A 20,137-nucleotide genomic window follows, 5' to 3' on the forward strand; every position below is an offset into this window, starting at 1 on the left:
AACTAAGTACCGTATTTTCACCACTATAAGGCGCACTGCATTATAAAGCGCACCCTCAATGAATGGCACATTTTAATTTTTTCCATATATAAGGTGCACTGGATTATAAGGCGCACTGTCTATTTTGGAGAAAAATCTAAGACTTAAGTGAGCCTTATAGTCTTGAAAATACAGTACTTTTTTATAGGATTATTTGTTTTTATTCTGAGTGGAGGCCACTATTGGTTGAAGTACTATTGTTTATTCAATATATTTTTTTGCATTTGTCAGTGTCAGTACAGATTTTGTTGTTTTCCAGCCTTATTCTATTTCAAACTTGACTGTGGAAGCTAAATACCGTATTTTCCATATTTCAGGCGCACCACATTATAAGGCGCATCGAATTATAAGGCGCACCCTCAATGGATGGCACGTTTTATTTTTTTCCATATATAAGGCGCACTGGATTATAAGGCGCCCTGTCTATTTTGGAGAAAATTTAAGACCTTTTAGTGCGCCTTATAGTCGTGCAAATACGGTACATATGCATATAGGGATTTTTGTTTATGTGTATAGTCCCAATAGGCGCCTTCTGTACCACAAATTATGGGTACAATTTAAGACTCTGTATACTCACATCCAGGCTTAGTGCAACTCTTAACTTCTCAAAACATAAACATATTTATTTTTATTCTTTTTTTTTTAAGGAAGAAGATTTGTGCAGATGAGTCCACTCCCAAATCTAAGCGTCTCATTGTGTCCTTTCAGACACACTGCAGATGTCTGCAGAGCCACTTTGCAGGATGGAGGCCACATCCATTATAACCCGCCCGCTCTGGGCTGTCACCACGGCTGCATTTCTCTTCGTGCAAGACGACGACCGTGAGGGCGCCCGGCAGAACAGCCGTCACCTTAATGTTTCCCTGCCTGATCATGAGAGACACTTGTAAAGATCCACTAACTTGCCCACAAGTAGGCCAATCTTTGGTGCACAAGCAAGTTGAAAGTTGTGTAATGATCATAGTCGACGACCAGTCAGCAAAGTAACTTCAAACTGAATCTTTCCGATTTGTTTTAAAACAAGAAAATGTATGGCCTTGAAAGTATCACTACAGTCGTACCTTTACTTGTGATATGCATTGTTTCCAGAACTTTTTTCGTAAGTGGAGGTGTACTTTACATGTAAATTCTCAAATTGTAATTCGCTCCACATTTGATACAAATAACGGATAAGAAAATGCATATACTTTTTGGTGGGATTTCGTAACTTGGATCTTTTTCGTATCTTGAGTCATTCACTTATTTGCATTAAAGAAATTTATAACCTGAACATGTCATGCCTAGAGGAATTTGTAAGTAGAGGTATGACTGTATATATATTTTTAAAAACTTTAAGTGTAGCCACTTTAGACTCTGTAACTGTTTATCTTCTATTTTATATATTTAACCAAATTGCTGACCTGTACAAAATAAATCAGGTTATCATACAATTGAATGACTGTTTTAACTGTGATTGTTCACAGAAAAGAAAAAAAATGAATCCTAAAACAGCCTTAAAAAGCAGTGTTTCACTGTTAATGTGAATTTAACATTAAAATTGCAATTGATTGGTCACTTCAACACTGTCTGTTTCTCCTATTCATACGAGAATTGCCCTAGAAAAGACCTAAGAGACTCCAATAATCTAAACAAACACTAAGTGAGACAAAAGTGGACATCACTGATTAACTGAGCATGCGTTGATGGTCTTCTTGGCATCGCTGTTTATCTTGACACATTCATATGTACAAAAAAAAAAGATATTGTTCATGAGAAGGAGATGGAGGAAGAATGAGGGCAATTTGGATCCTCATTAAATTTTCAAAAGTCCTGATGGTCCTCACAAAATTGAACCAACTGTTCCAAAGCAACCTTCATTTTATGCTACAGTAACTGCAAATTAGTTTCGCAAAACTGTTTTAATCATATACACTGCAGAGTTAATTTGCTGTGTGTTAATTTTTCCACAAACCCGTCTTCATTGACCATTTCTCACGGTGCGTCACGGCTTGATTGATCGGCACTCTTACGATCTTTTCTGGCCAAATTCCATTGCAGGATTTTGCCATCCAGGACAAGCCATACTGGCAATAATCCCATTGACTTTCCTAACCAAAAACAGGCGAATGAAACACTACACCATCAGTGACCCTGGTGTAGAATACAGTCATTTTAATGGACATAATAGCTAATTCAACTTGATTATACAGTCAGTCAGTCCTCAGATTCCAATGTCCTCGACCTGTGACCTTTCAATTGAAAAATCCATGTTCCTAGTCCTCTAATAAATTATCTTAAAAGTATTTAGAATAAAGGACCCTACAGTATGAAGCAGAATATTTACATAGAGCATAAATCTGGGCAATCACAGTAAAATTGGATTCTGTATTAAATAACAATTTCCATGACATAAAAAACAAACTTTTTCCACTTTCAAGTGACTTGTAAAATAAATCCGATGACATTTTATCCCGTTGAGTTTAAAAATAACGGCGTTGATGACGTGCCAGGCGTAAAGCCACAGAAGGAAGAACACGGCTGGCTGAACTACAGTGAAAAGTCCTTTTATTTATTTCATCCTTGAGTCCGTACGAGAGGCCATTTGTCAGTTCGCTTTCTCCCACGTGGGAGAGCGAAGGCCGCTTGCCGCCATCCACTGCCAATATTCTCCCTTAATGAACACCGCTATTTCAAATTGTCATGATAATCAACTTTTATTTGGCAAAAGGAGAGCCGGCCTCTGTCGCCCCTACTTGAACAATTGCGAAAATACACCGTCATCTCCACTTAAATCACAGGTTAACTTCCTTATTGTGTTTGACAGTTATCTTGAGCTGTCACCTCCCTGCCGTCGTCTCTTTATCCATTTCTGAAAGAAACTCATTGAAGAGTTGATTGCAGGGTGCCAAAGGTGGGGGGCAGTGGATCGTACGCTACCTGCATGGAAATTGCCTTTAATCATCTCCAGCCATTGTAGCAGGGAAATTAATAATTGGCTCACGCCGGCAATCAGGAAGGGTCATCTCCCAGAGTCTTTGAGTAAATGTTGTTGCCTTTTTTTGTCAGAAAAAGGGCCAGAAATATGGTGGCTAGTGGGTTTTGTTGGTTTTTTATATACCGTATTTTCACGACTATAAGGCGCACCGCATTATAAGGCGCACCTTCAATGAAGGACATTTTTTCCATATATAAGGCGCACTGTATTATAAGGCGCACTGTATTATAAGGCGCACTGTCTATTTTGGAGAAAATTTAAGACTTTTAAGTGCGCCTTATAGTGGTGAAAATACGGTAATTGCTATTGACTTTCAGGTATGAATCACTCACTACTTTACAGTCACCTCTAGAGCCAGCCATTGTTGATGTTTTGGATTTTTTTTGTATAAAATCTTGCAGTGGGGTAGGAGCTATATGATGGAAGATTTTGTAAACTAAGATGGCATCTGCATATTTAACAGTATTGTTTCAGTTCAACCGTTTGTGTTTTTTTAATATCCGACAGTGGTGGTTTTTCCTTTTTGGTTTTCTGTTTTTCTTTCCATATATAAAGCGCACTGGATTATAAGGCGCACTGTCTATTTTGGATAAAATGTAAGACTTTAAAGTGCGCCTTATAGTCGTGAAAATACGGTAATACAAAAATGAATAATAGGGAAATGTTTTACTGTAGTCTGCATCCCAATACACACAACACACATTTACAACATATACTGTTACTCTCATCTTCTCTGTGTTTACAGGCAGAGCACGATGGACCAGTGGTCAGCATATTTGCCTCGCAATCAAGCGATCTGGGCTTGGAAAATTAACTGGGCCCTTGCGAGTTAGCTTTCCTCTCAGATTCCCTGCTGTATATTAAAAACATGCATATTTGGATTATTAAAGGCTCTGACTTCACCAATGATTTAGGATCTTTGTTATGGTAGATGGGGCAACGTCTAAATATCATTTTTATTACAACGCACAGCTTTTTGATGCAGAAATCTATAAATGTGGCGAATATTTGCAGGCTCTATTTTGCAAAATATTAGCAAAGAACTCTACGGAATAAGAAGGCATAAGAAAAACACAATATTGCTAAAGTATTTGACAAAGAACAAGCTTTCTGTTGTCCCAATTTTTGAAAGATACTGCCTTGAATTTAACTTACACTACATAGCACACAACTGAAAGGGGTGAAAACAATAACTCTCACCCATTGCAACAAAATATTTCAGATGTCAGAACTGGAGCTTAAACAAGATATTGCACTTACGCCACAAATGTTCCCGCAGGCGAAATGAACAGCTAAAGCCTAGAAGGAGGATGCAAAGAGACTTGAGCGGCAAAGAGAAGCGAATATCTCCCGTTTGCCTTTGAAGAAATCAAAGACTGGCATTAGCTATAGATATCACACAACTTTGGGGTCTGTAAAAATGCAAGAGATACGTCTGTGGACATTAAAGAGACAAGATTTCACAAGTGTGTGTCCATGTCGCCAAGTGAGGTTTGACATTGAGGGAATGACCATCTTGCTGTGAGACAGATGCTACTTGATAAGACTTGGTGATGGATGGAGTACTATCAAGTAGCCTAAACCTTTATGTGATAGCTCAAGCTGGAAGTGGTTTTCTAAAGGGGTATTTACATTTGCAGAATAAATCCAAAAAGTTGTTGGTGTACAACTTTATGATTGGCGTGAATACAAAGAAGACTGAAGAAAGAACTGGTGGTTCATAAATGACGCTGATATACCGTATTTTCACGACTATAAGGTGCAATGGATTATAAGGCGCACCCTCAATGAATGGCACATTTTATTTTTTTCCTTATATAAGGCGCCCTGTCTATTTTGGAGAAGAATCTAAGACTTAAGTGCGCCTTATAGTCTTGAAAATACAGTACTTTTTTTTTTAGGATTTTTTGTTTTTATTCTGCGTGGAGGCCACTATTGGTTGAAGTACTATAGCTTATTCAATATTTTTTTTTTTGTATTTATCAGTGTCAGTACAGATTTTGTTGTTTTCCAGCCTTATTCTATTTCAAACTTGACTGTAGAAGCTAAATACTGTATTTTCCATATATAAGGCGCACCACATTATAAGGCGCATCGAATTATAAGGCGCACCCTCAATGGATGGCACGTTTTATTTTTTCCATATATAAGGCGCACTGGATTATAAGGCGCCCTGTCTATTTTGACTTTTAAGTGCGCCTTATAGTCGTAAAAATACGGTAAATGTTTTGCAAAAGTTTTCCTCGGTGGTGATGTTCCTTATCACTACACCAACCCTCATAATTGTTTCAAACTCAGCTGCCAAGTCGAGCAAGCAAACATTGAAGCAGGCGTACATTTATAGACTAACAAAGTAAGACAAGAAGTGAAGATAAAGGACAGATGATGAGTATCGCAGTGGCTTCCTTGATGACTCAGGATGATAGAGTTGTCATGGCTTTCCTTTTGAATCACAAGTTACATGCCAGCGTGCCAGTTGGCCACGAACCTTCGTCCCCGCCTGCAACACTACTCGTCAACGTCAGGCATCTGTCTACATGTTTGCGACACGAACACCTTCACTGGGAAATAGACGACACAAGCTGTACTGGCACACATCTATTAATAAACCCAACTGCACACGGTAATTGACTTCTACTTGTTCCAAATATTCATAGTTGTTGAGACAAGTAGTCAGGGTGGTACAACTAAAGACATACCTTGTATAAGACTATCCAAGAACTGCATGAAAAGTCACTAAAAAGCTATAACATGGAAAGACACGAACGCTGGTGCTTTACGTAGGGATTGTCATGTAGAGCCTCCAAATGGCTAAACGGTAGTTCAAAATCCATCAGTCAAGTCAAACAACCGCAAATCGGTGGCGCTCTGTATCGTGATTGGCATCTAAAAACAGCCAGTAATTGCGGCGACCGTTCCTAGAAATCTAGACACTGATTGACAATATGACCGTCACATGATTTTTTACAAGCTATACAAACACAGTGACATTACAACCAATCAATAAGTATTCTGAATGATTTAAATATACAGATCGCTCGATGAGTATGGGCAGTTAGATGAAGGTTGGTTAAAAAATACACTTGATACTTTTTGTAGACTAGGAAAAAATCCTATCTTGAACTATGAAATAAGCATTTTCTTCTGGAGAGCATATTTTCAGAGTTACTGCTCAGAAAACTAAAAAATAATAATGATAAATCAAGAATCTATCCATGTAGCTGGAAAATAACAATTGGCAAAAAGGCCTTGTGGAAGGTCAACTATAAAGCAAGTATTTTAATTTCTTTAGTAGGAAGATGTTTAAAAATGGGTGGATGATTTTCAGTCAGGGTATTCTGATGAGTACAAAAATACTGGATTTGAATGTGTATTTTTACTGTTAACCCAACTCAAGATAAAAAAAATAATAGTAAAAAATAAAAGATACTTTTTCGGAGTCTTATAGTCTTAAATGTACATGCTAGTTTTAATACTGTGATGTTTTAGTGTGCTCGAGGGCCTTCATGATCAAGAGAGTTACAAATCTTAGTCATTCAAAAGGTTTGATCAAAAAGTCAAACATCAAAAAGGATGGTCGCCACCATTTAAATTTTGGAGTTAACAGGAAACCACAAAGTGGTTTCATCCCAAAAATCGACTGCTTTCAGGACTTGAGAAGAAAAGCAACGATAATCACGTATTTTGATTTCCCGTCACAGCCAGTTTGACTCGTGTAGTATGAGTTGGAATCCTAAAACTTAGCTACTACGTGCATCTCAAACCTAATTATTTGTTTTTCCTTTGGGCAACAACATCATCAATATGTTCTTGGATCAATGAATAAGTTAAGGAATGTGTTTGTACTCACATGCTTTTCTTTTGAAATTCCGCTTGATGTCGAGATGCTTCACTGCTATTAAGCATTGGTATATACTCGATATGGAGACTGCTTGTCGGCTACGCTAAGAGCAGACCATTAGCAAACGGCGCTGAGCGCAATGGCGTACTCTTCGACAAATTAGTGCCCCTAAGACAACTGCTGTGTTATTCTGAAGCGTCCACCGCATATTAATTCATCTTAATAGGCATGGCAATCAAATCAAATGGTGTTTCTCTTTAATTCTTTGGCATCTTTCAATACAGAACAAAAGATTTGAGGAGTTTTGACGATTTTCTTTGTGATTAACAGCTAAATACAGGGTGTCTCAATTTTTTTTACCGTATTTTCATGACTATAAGGCGCACTTAAGTCTTACATTTTCTCCAAAATAGACAGTGCGCCTTATAATCCAGTGCGCCTTAATATGGAAAAAACAGAAAACCAAAAACGAAAAACCACCACTGTCAGATATTAAAAAAACACAAACGCCTGAATTGAAACAATACTGTTAAATATGCAGATGACATCTTAGTTTACAAAATCTTCCATCATATAGCTCCTCCCCCACTGCAAGATTTGATACAAAAAAATCCAAAACATCAACAATGACTGGCTCTAGAGGTGACTGTAAAGTAGTGAGTGCTTCATACCTGGAAGTCAATAGCAATTACCGTATTTTCACAACTATAAGTCGCACTTAAAAGTCATTACATTTTCTCCAAAATAGACAGTGCGCCTTATAATCCAGTGCGCCTTATAATCCAGTGCGCTTTATAATCCAGTGCGCTTTATAATCCAGTGCGCCCTATATTTGGGAAAAATGTCATTCATTGAGGGTGCGCTTTATAGTCGTGAAAATACGGTACATTTTTTTGAGACACCCTGTATATCTTAACACTGACAAAAGAGATCATTCCCGTGTATATGAGGGCACAGTCAAGATTTTCCAAATAATACGAGGACTATACATTGGCCTGTGTGGGATCATAGAAACGTGCCAAATCTATTATATTCTGTGCGCAGCAGCGCCAGCCGTGGCCCGGTAATTAGAAGCTATGCGCTGAGGGCTGGGCTCTGTGGCTTTAGATCACTATAATTGCCCCTGATCTCCTTTTAAGACATCACCACTCACCCCCTTCTCCCACGTAATTACCCGCACATCTGCCTTTGACATCACTGCAACCCGCTGTAGTTCAAGTTGACAACGCATTAACAGCCATATCTTTCTTGCAGGGACTTTTACCATAACAATGTAAATAGTATCTGATTCGCAACTGAGGATGCAGACAGTGGGATGTTGTTTTATTTATTTTTCGTTTGTAATGCAATGTTAAGGGTCTTGACAATTTTGTGCATGTGTGGGTTTTCACCAGGTACTCTGGTATAGTCCCAGATTGCATGGCAGGTTGATTGATTAGGTTAAAATTTGCCTAAGCAAGAGGGTGACTGTGAATGTTTTTCTATCGATGCCCTGCAATTGGCTGAAAACCAATTCATTTGTGTCTAGCCTACTTCTCTGGGATAGGCTCCGGCATCTCTGCAACCCTTGTGAGGATAAACGGAACAAAGAAATAACTAAATAAATACTTATTGGTAGAGATAGCTGGCTAGATAATCCTAAACCCTTATTTCTCTCAAAAAGATACATTTTAGGTTATATTTTTTTCTTGGAATTCGAAAATTTCAACTTAAACAGAGAAATCTGACATTCAGGTGCTAAAGTTACTACTTAAACAGAGAAATCTGAAATTCTGGTGCTGTTACAGAAGTTTAGAACAAAGTTCAGATATTTCTGAAGGCACGAGAGAAAGCAAAACGTACTGAATATCTTCTAGATGGCTACAAGTTTTATGAAATAACGTTTGGGCGAAATTTCCCGACAGGCACGTACCATTTCCATAACCTTTGCTTAATCAGCTGACTGCCTTCTCCCATTCACACGCTCCTTCTCGACTTCACCTGGCTCGCTGGCGCTCAATACGCCTCTGTACAGGCCACAAATCTCATTCATCAATGCCACTCCACACTGGAAATTACTGACCTTACAGCAATGTGTGTGCACAAGAGTATTATCTCTCCTGCCTTTATTGGAGACTTTGCTATGTAAGGCAGCCATTTTCACAGTTGATGAGGGCTTTTGTTTTGGCTAATTTCGCTCAGCAAGTCATTGTGTTGACCTCTAAAAACTTTAGGTTCTTTTGTGTTGGCATTCGCGACGTGACCTTTTGTGACTGCTGGTGCCGCTAATTAATTACACTTAAAAGAACAAAAAAATGCGTACAGTTGGAAGCACAACAGGAGAAAAATGTAATCTGAAGATGGTGATTGCAGCAGTTTGTTCCATTAAAGGGCACTCATTAAATAATGGCTTTTAGAAACTTAAGGAGTTTTTTTTTTGGTGTGCCATGCTATTTTTTTTTTGTCAAAGCACCTTAGGGAGGTGTAATGAAGGAAAACTGCTGTGAAATGCATAGTGCTAAATTCATCTTTTATGTAAGTAGAATGAAATGAATTTTATTAGTGTTTTTCTATCAATGTTTTCTATCTTTTTAAGTGAAAAACTTGCAACTTCTCGGCCAAAAAATACAGTTCCTAAAAATGTAAAATAAGGAGTACACTCCAAAAATGGGGAGGTCTTAAGTATACAAAAATATTTGTCATTTTAGTCATCTCAACTCTGTGTTGCTCTTTCCTATGGATTAAAATTCTAAAGTGTACTGACACAAATAAAGGCAAATAGTAGGGTAGTAAGTGCAAAATGCATTAGTGATTCTTAGACTCCCAAAAAATTTAATCTCACATTTCTCACGCGCCATGCTTCTCTTCCTGAATATGGATTTTGGATGTCACTTATGGCAAAGAGTGTTAAAGTCAACACTCAAAGGACTTTAAGAAAAAAAAAATTTAATCCGCCCTGTGTGTTCCCTGCTGGAGTTTCACCTCGTTTGTATTCCCAAAACAGAGTCCCCTCTCGTGACTTGGTTTTGCCCTCGGTGTGAGGGTGGCATGATTGACTCAGCAGGGGACGACTGGGGGTCGGAACCTGCGTTTAACCCTACTATGCCTTCCCAATGGACCGTCGACCGCCTTCAGGAAGGCCTTGACGAACAGATGTTTTACAAATGAAAGCTAAATTTGTCCTTATTCCTTTAAACTGTGTTAAAATACCAACATAGAACATGTTAATATAGTCTTGTCTTTTTTGTAGATTTTAAATAAAGTATTTTTTAAACTTGATTCCCAGACTGTACAAAAAACACACCAAAAAATCCCTGCGTGGTGTTACATTTTTAAATAAAAATTTTAAATTCTAAATTAAATTTTTAAATTCTAAATTAAATTTTTAAATTCTAAATTAAATTTTTAAATTCTAAATTAAATTTTTAAATTCTAAATGACATTCAAAAAATGTTAAAAATTACATTTTTAAATTCTAAATGACATTTTTAAATTCTAAATGACATTTTTAAATTCTAAATTACATTTTGAAATTCTAAATGGCATTTTTAAATTCTAAATGACATTTTTAAATTCTAAATTCAATTTCTCTCTTAAATTTCTCACTATAATTTCTCTATTCACTTATTCACCCAAAGATGTCAGAGTGGTTGAATTCTGGATGGCACCTGTTCTTGCCACCATTTTAAGAGGTAAATTCATGAGTTTAAGGCTTAATAAATCACATTCCGTGTTCTAAATTGGTATATTTATTTAAACTCCCGAATGAATTGGAAAGCAATTTTGTACATTTGGTATCCGCAACTCCCCGTGATCCCCGTTTGACCCCCAAAGTACTTTGTAGATTATTTTCTCCTGATTTAAATAGGAATTGTTTTTCTCAGAATTGGAACAAATCGGATGTCGAGCCTAGTTGAGAACAGCCTTGTGTAAAAAGGCCCTGAGAGAATTAGAGTAGTCTAAAGGGAGGAGCTCTACGGAAGATCTGGGTCATGGATAGCTAAGAGGTCTTGTACACTACATTAATATGTGTGTGTGTGTGTGTGTGTGTGTGTGTGCCTTCGTGTGTTTGTGTGTGTTGTGCCTTAAGGGAAAGCATTATTTTTCATTTTGTTTATCAAGAAAAAAAAATATGTTTTAATGTATTCATCCTGCTTGTTCGAAATGAGGACATCCTTTGAACTTTATATTCAACCTGTGGAAACCAACTGGTTAAAACAGGAATTCCAAACACATCATTGATTTATTTGTCCAATCATAGATTTTCAACACTGCTTATTTGTATTCTTAATTAAAAACATGTGTTTTTTTGTTAACAAAAGTTATTTTAATAACTAAAAATAAATTATTAACTCGATTCTCCAATGAAGACCAATGGTTAACTACTTTGTGAATACCGAATTATTCTCGATATAAAAATGCAAGAAACGCAATCGCCTTTGTGCTAAAAACTGATCTTTTGACGGTCAATGCATTTTCTGGTTAAGACAGATTTTTGCGACTCCAAAAATTATTTGACAAGCGAACAAACTCATTCGAGCGAAAATAAAACATTGGAAATTTTTTGACCTTTTCAGAGGATCCTTAAAGAAAAAAATCTTGACAGAATATAACACTTTTCCCACGCACTACATGACCTGAACAAATTTAGAACACAGTAAAAAGCAAAAAAGACAGAAAATATGATCTAATAATCCACTATTCTACTCTTTTCTAGGCAGGCTCTTTCTACACAATAGTTATTGTTTCACATCAACATCTGCGAGCAGTTGCGCAGTTCAACTTAATGATTTAATTGGTTCTTGCACACAGAGGTCGAGCCAAATTGCTTTAGTATCCCGGAGGCTTTCACTCTTAATGAGATATTCGTTGCTCTCAAGGATCACCAGGGTCCTGACCCACGTGTGCTGTCACTAGGATATTATCATCGGAAAACACACACTCACACAAAAACACACACAAATGTCTGAAAAGGAGCTATACGAGGCTAACCATCATTACGGTTGTCATTTACGTATTGAGGGCTGCTTGGTGCCACCAATGGAGATCCTACCACATTTTTAGAATCTCAAGTACCGTATTTTCACGACTATAAGGCACACCCTCAATGAATGACATTTTTTCCTTATATAAGGCGCGCTGTATTATAAGGTGCACTGTATTATAAGGCGCAGTGTCTATTTTGGAGAAAATGTAAGACTTTTAATTGCGCCTTATAGTCGTGAAAATACGGTAATTGACTTCCAGGTATGAAGCACTCACACTACTTTACAGTCACCTCTAGAGCCAGCCATTGTTGATGTTTTTTTTTTGTATAAAATCTTGCAGTGTGGGAGGAGCTATATGATGGAAGATTTTGTAAACCGAGATGGCATCTGCATATTTAACAGTATTGTTTCAGTTCAGGCGTTTGTGTTTTATTAATATCCGACAGTGGTGGTTTTTCGTTTTTGTTTTTCTGTTTTTTTTCCATATATAAGGCGCACTGTCTATTTTGGAGAACATTTAAGACTTTTAAGTGTGCCTCATAGTCGTGAAAATACGGTATGTATTCATTCCCACAAAAAATCGTTTATTCCTCAAGTGTATTTCTGACATTGTCTCTACCATCGGAAAATCGCCGCTCTCAAGGTTATTGATTCAAGCTCGCACTTAAAGATGTCCTTGACATTAGTGTTGCTAAGCATTTTTAATGTTCTCTTCAAACAAAAATGGCGACAAAAGATGTATTGCAAAGAAGGTGAGGTTTCAAACTGACAAAAAGCCCGGACAGGCGCCAAAGATGGGAATCTATTGGAGTCGTCAGGATTTCGTTTTGGCGGTGTCTCGTCACGGTGACAAGCAAAGAAAGAGAAGTTGTTGATGGCGCTAAGAGAGAGCCATTTCTTTTTCTTGCCTGCCAGCCATTTTTTTAGTTGTTGTTCAAAGGGTCTTTTGTTTTTGCCAATAACAAGAGATATAAAAGATGGAGCTGATAACAGCATATAGAGGATGAAACCTACATCCCATCCCTCCCACTAGTGATGCAAAGATGCAGTTAGATACCTCTGTGGGGTGCCACGGGCAATCTACTTCATCCTTGATGCAGTAAGAAAAAAATAAAAATAAATTGATCTGTTATGCGCCGTTTAAAACCCCAACGGTTATGTAGAATTGAGCCAACAACCTTAACTAAAATCAACAAAAGTAGCTCAATGGACTCACCAATTTGTTGAAGGCTTTACGAATACAGATTCTTTAGTTCTATTACCGTATTTTCACAACTATAAGGCGCACCCTCAATGAATGACATTTTTTCCCATATATAAGGCGCACTGTATTATAAGGCGCCCTGTCTATTTTGGAGAAAATTTAAGACTTTTAAGTGCGCCTTATAGTGGTGAAAATCCGGTAATTGCTATTGACTTCTAGGTATGAAGTACTCACTACTTTACAGTCACCTCTAGAGCCAGCCATTGTTGATGTTTTGGATTTTTTTGTATAAAAACTTGCAGTGGGGGAGGAGCTATATGATGGAAGATGTTGTAAACTAAGATGGCATCTGCATATTTAACAGTATTGTTTTAGTTCAGGCGTTTGTGTTTTTTTAATATCCAACAGTGGTGGTTTTTTGTTTCTGGTTTTCTATTTTTTCCATATATAAGGCGCACTGTCTATTTTGGAGAAAATTTCAGACTTTTAAGTGCGCCTTATAGTCGTGAAAATACGGTACTCATTGAGGACATTTAAGGACATCATATTTTTTTGTGAATTTTGCTTGGTCCTTTTCACATTAAAATTGCTGTCAATGAAATAGCTGACAATTTCTTCAATAATTGTCCTTTTGTGTCAGGGACATTGACTTTCCATTTCTGCAAAACAACAGATGTGACTATTTTCTGCTATTTTTTCCTTAAAAAAATGCCTTTGTTGCGCATCGGTGACAGAAAACGCCAACGGCACGGAGCTCAGGTAGCCACTTTGACTGACAGCCTGATTTACCGTCGCTGTTCCTCTCCACCAGGCCGAGAAATTTAGATCTACATTCACTGTGCTAATGTCAATCAAGACGCTCTGTTTCCGCTAGCAGCGTCGCCCGCATACGTCCTGAGAGTTCATGTAACCATATGCCAGCGAATTAAATCTACCTGCACCCGGAAATCACACAAAAAATGAGTGTACTGACCCGTGGAGACGTACGAAAAGTTTGTCACACTTTTGAACCACGTTTCTAATCTAATACTACTCATTGATGCTCAAATCATGTAAAACCAATTGAGGTAGAACCGTAGAAAATGCCATTTCATTTCATTTCATTCAAATGTCGATGATATTTGAAAATGATTTCTCCCTACATTGATTTTCATGAAAGAATAAGCATACTTTTTGAGGGGTAAAATGATTTTAAGAGCTTTTTTGTTCCACTAGGAATATCAGATTTCAGTTAGAGTCACATATTATAGCAGTGTTGAGGTCGCTTGAGCAACTTGGTGGGATTCTAGCAGGCCACGTCACAGAGAAGCCACATCCAGAACGTTTCTACACTGCAACTCGCAAGCTCTGACCCAGATCCCATCTGAAGAAGGCTTTTTATCTTCTCTCTCTCTCTTTTTTTTAAATTTAATGCATGTTTTTTTTTCTCCCGCTTGAGAACAAAGGCTGAGCCAACTCTCAGATATATGCCTCCGTTCCCTCATTTGCGCATTTCCATCTTTTTCTATTTCTGTGTTTTTTTTTTTTGGTTTTATCAAGATGAAACCTGCCTCGTTGGGAGGGATGCTCCCAACGGGGTGTGCGTGATGAAAAGGTGTCAGCCGAGCTTGCAAAAGCAGAAAAAAAAACGAAGAAAAAGATAGAAGCGGAAGCAGTTTTCTTATTAGCGACGAATGTTTGTTTGTTTTGCTTCTTCAGTCCGATTTTTAATCAAACCCTGCTTTTCCTTCCATTGGCTTAACCTTGTACAAGGGTCTCCTTCACATGCATGAATTTTCCCAAGATTCCTCCAATTATCCAATTAGACAAGAAGTTTGATTAACATAAAATCAATTAATGCAATAGCGGAATTCTTTTAATTAAAACCGGAGTACGGGTTCCCCTAATGCTTATTTATTCCGTAATTAATAAGAGGTAATTAGCATTGCCGATATCAGAGTTAAACACTGCAGTAATCCTGCGGAGCGAGGTGGACACGTCAATGCTTATTTGCACAGACCTGTCCTAATTAGAATAATTTAAAAAAATGGAAAAAAGGGTTCACTTTTAGGATGTTTATAATATCCCGCTTTGGATTTTTTTTGGGTTTGTTCTTGCCTTGTAATCATTTCATATGTAATCCAAACTAAATGTAAAAAGTGCCTCTAAAAAGGTAGAAAGTTATTATACAATATATATGTTGAATTTTTGGTCCTAAATTAGTTACAAAATGTTTTTTAAATGTCATTTCTTTGTGTTTCAGGTCAAAGTTGGTGTGTATAATAAAGAGAGATTTCTATAAAAGTGATCTAGAGTACAAGAAAAAGGAAAAGTGGAATTTAAAAACCTAAATCAAGTTTATCTCAGTACTAGGAAACAAACTAGGAAATACTACCACAAATACACATTGCATGCTGTTATAAATATTTCAGTGAACCAGTGCGGTTTATTATTAGGCATTTATTCAGCAACTTTTATCTGTTTCCATGTTAAGGCTCGAAAATGGCAAATAAAAACAAGACGAAATGAGAAAAGAGAAAATGGCCTAAGAAGGCAAGCTTAGAAAATGCCATGTTTTGTTGTTTTTCCCATTTCATTTCTTTGTTTTCTATTTACGGAAATGTTTTTCCTTTCGATATATCTACCACATAGAAATTCACATGACATCACTACCGTGGGAATGCCATTTTCCTATTATAAAACCCCTCCCGTTTTCTATCCATCCGTCTTTGTCACCGCGGCTAAAGCGATTTTCTCAGTCTTGTCTCGCAGCTCAAGGTGATATGGCAGCTAATTAGCAGAATTATCAGTGACCCCGTTAACAAGCCCTTCATTCAAACTAGCGCTTCTCTCCTTTGAGAACCCAACATCGCTTCTTCCCATGGCGCCCTGAGGAAAATATCGGCGAGGAGGTATTAAGACTGAATAAGCCGGGACACTTCCAGACACGACCAAGAAGGAGGAGAATATGATGACAGATAACAGATGGCTCAATCTGAGGGTACATTTTTTTGCCAAGTAAAAAGAGCATTGAAAAGGCCAGAGTGATGATTTGAGTTTAAATGAAGCTGGACGGACGGTCCGGTTCGTCCTCACGGCTCGCAGCATTACAGATGGCAACGCTAATTGCACAGTGCAGCCGGCATTCCTCTGCCGCACAATGTCAAATCCAGTGGACGGGGGGGACGCCTGACGTTTCCCGCCGACGTCCAACATGGCTCATTATGGTCCAAAGAGACGCTAAAACAAAGACGAGTACTAATGCTCCTTCACATTTAGGTTCCATCTACGGTAAATGTAAGCTTTAGTGCAGGTAGTTAAGTAAAAAAATGGGAAGTAGGTTAGAAGAGATAAAGGATTATAGCAAAAATGCCTAGGGGATAATTTAAGGAGGTAATGTCTTGTCAGCAACGATGGCTGCTGATGAACATTTTTTAGAGGGGCACACTTGCAAGGCTGTGCTATGCAGATAAATGTCAGGTACCGTATTTTCACAACTATAAGGCGCACCCTCAATGAATGACATTGTTCCCATATATAAGGCGCACTGGATTATAAGGCGCACCCTCAATGAATGGCACATTTTATTTTTTTCCATATATAAGGCGCACTGGATTATAAGGCGCACCCTCAATGAATGGCACATTTTTTTCCATATATAAGGCGCACTGGATTATAAGGCGAACCCTCAATGAATGACACATTTTAATTTTTTCCATATATAAGGCGCACTGGATTATAAGGCGCACCCTCAAAGAATGGCACATTCTAATTTTTTTCCATATTTAAGGCGCACTGGATTATAAGGCGCACCCTCAATGAATGGCACATTTTAATTTTTTCCCATATATAAGGTGCACTGGATTATAAGGCGCACCCTCAATGAATGGCACATTTTAATTTTTTTCCATATATAAGGCGCACTGGATTATAAGGCGCACTGTCTATTTTGGAGAAAATGTAAGACTTAAGTGCGCCTTATAGTCGTGAAAATACGGTACAGATAAGCAAAGCAATACATTAATCTACAGCACAGATGCACCAATATTGACAAATAATTTTGGGGCGGGTAGATAAACAACCATTTCCACAGTATGTTCTCCAATGTATATCTAACCATTGCTACTCCTATGAAATGATAACAAGATGGTGAGACTTGCATCTTGTGCTGTGATTAAAAAAAAATAAGAGGCTTGGGTGAGGACTGCTACAAATTATTCATGTACCAGTAACCCATTTAGTTGCATAACTAAAATGATTATGCATGCACCATTGTGTCAAGAGGGAGATTGGGAATGTTTACGGGGAAAAACTTCCACTTGTATTCCCTATCCACTTTTCTTGTGTGCGTCTCACAGCAGGTTTGATTTGACAAGTCATGTTTGTTTTTGCTGTCACAGCCATTATGACGATAAGAATCTTTAAGTGTTATTTAGGCTATACTATAAATTACCAGTGACAACAACATAGACAACAAGGCTCTCACATTATTCAGGATATGTCCTTTTACAGTATGATGTATCCATAAGATATCCAATAGTTTCATGTTCTAGATCAAGAAGGTATAATTAGACCTTCAAGGTTCGTTAAGTGGGGATCGATTGTGTCAAGTTGGTGTCATGTGTACAAAGAGAAAATATTGTACAAAGCCTATCTCCAAAGATATGCACCTCTGTGAATCTTCAGCCTTGAAAAAGCCCGATTTCATATTAGCCTTCCTTTTTATCTCTCTGCTTTGATCTAACACATGTTGGCTGTAGAGTTCGAGAGTTCTCATCGATCTTAAAGTTGAGAGTGCGGAATACTTTGCGGTAAATGCTTTCATAACTCATCTTTTGTCCATGCAACCGACCTCACCAATCATTTTAGTCCACACACTAAACATAACTGCAGGCTTTACCCAAGATAGTAAAGATAACAATGACAAATCTACAAAAAACAGTCACCAATATACTCTAATACACTGAGCGATATGATTAAAAAATAATAATTACCGTATTTTCACAACTATAAGGCGCACTTAAGTCTGACATTTTCTCCAAAATAGACAGTGCGTCTTATAATCCAGTGCGCCTTATATGTGGAAAAAACTGAAAACCAAAAACGAAAAAAAACACCACTGTCGGATATTAAAAAAATACAAATGCCTGAACTGAAACAATACTGTTAAATATGCAGATGCCATCTTAGTTTACAAAATTTTCCATCATATAGCTCCTCCTCCACTGCAAGATTGTATACCAAAAAATCCAAAACATCAACAATGGCTGGCTCTAGAGGTGACTGTAAAGTAGTGAGTGCGTCATACCTGGAAGTCAATAGCAATTACCCTATTTTCACGACTATAAGGCGCACTTAAAAGTCCGAAATTTTCTCCAAAATAGACAGTGCGCCTTATAATACAGTGCGCCTTATATATGGAATTAATGTCATTAATTGAGGGTGCGCCTTATAGTTGTGAAAATACGGTAAATGTAATAGTTTTGTCAGAAAAATGGTCAATACGTTTTGCTAGAAAATTGCTCCAATATGAACGCTGCCGATTTAAGCATCATTTTGTTCTGTCCAATCAAGCGTTGATTATAATCGTAACATTTTACCCAAGCTATATATAGAAGCGAAATAAGAAAGCTGTAGCTGATGTTGTTAGCACTGGCCAGTGTCGTGAACTTATTAAAAAGAATCCTGCTTCGAAGATGAGATATTATTTCGAGTCAAGAGGGCTAAATGGAAGATACTATTGAGCAGTCATTTAGTCCCTTATGCATGACTCGAAGAGTCAATGCGTACGTGATAAAATCTTTGTTGGATTTATCAATGCCATTGTACTTTCACTAGAAAGGAGAGGATGGTCAAGGATGGGTCATGATGGCACAGAAGGTGTGTTAAGTCAAGGGCGACTTTGCTGGAATGATAATGAGACTGACTTGAACGAACACCTCCTCATTGTTCAGGAAGTGTGAAAAATTGGCACTTGGCGCAAATATAGAGCAGCTCAGTGATGATGAAGGATTTTAGTAGGGTGTACTGGGGACAGATGGGACGGCTTGGTGGGTCTGATCAGGACCTTGGCGAGAAGGCCCCGGCACAAGTGAGCCTGAGTCATCCATCACCATAATCAGCAGGACAATGGGAGGTTAGTCTACCATAGGTAATTGGAGCCACAACTTGACACATTCTTCACATGCCCAAGGGGGATCTTTTCACTTTTTTTTCAACTTGTTTCAATTATATACTTCTGTGACTTCATATGTGTTAAAATGAGATATTCTTTTGATTCGAGGATGGAATATTTTGTGGTGGTAACAAGGATTTAAGTACTAACTACTGCTTAATAAGGAGAATCGTTTGTGAACTACAAAAATTGTTGGCATGAACTGGTCACAAAACTAACTTTAATCTAAATGACAAGAAAAAATACCTGGACAATACTTTGGAGGACCTAATACTCAGTACTATTCATGTACAAAACAAAGTATTAACTGATCCCTTGTACTTATACAGGGAGTACTCGAGTTACCTTTCTATACTGGTCAGGAAAATCGTATATTGGTTTTCTAAAGTCAAATTCCTAGACAATACTTTGCAGGACCTAATACTCAGTACTATTCATGTACAAAACAAAGTATTAACTGAACCCTCTGACTTTTACAGGGCGTACTCGAGTTACCTTTTTACACTGGTCAGGAAACCTGTATATTGGTTTTCTAAACTCAAATTCCAAGACAATACTTTGCAGGACCTAATACTCAGTACTATTCATGTACAAAACAAAGTATTAACTGAACCCTCTGACTTTTACAGGGCGTACTCGAGTTACCTTTCTATGCTGGTCAGGAAACCAGTATATTGGTTTTCTAAAGTCAAATTCCTAGACAATACTTTGCAGGACCTAATACTCAGTACTATTCATGTACAAAACAAAGTATTAACTGAACCCTTTTACTTTTACAGGAAGTACTGGAGTTACCTTTCTATGCGCTGGTCAGGAAACCCGTAAATTGTTTTTTTAAAGTCAAATTCGTTAAAATAAAAAATATACTGGACTTGGCATTATTGCTTTATTTATTCCTCATCTTGAGTACTTGTGAGAAGCAACAACAAGATGGTAAATATTTAAAGCTGCATCACTA

This window comes from Stigmatopora nigra, chromosome 11 (genome assembly GCF_051989575.1).
Source record: "Stigmatopora nigra isolate UIUO_SnigA chromosome 11, RoL_Snig_1.1, whole genome shotgun sequence".
In the NCBI taxonomy this organism is placed as follows: Eukaryota; Metazoa; Chordata; class Actinopteri; order Syngnathiformes; family Syngnathidae; genus Stigmatopora; species Stigmatopora nigra.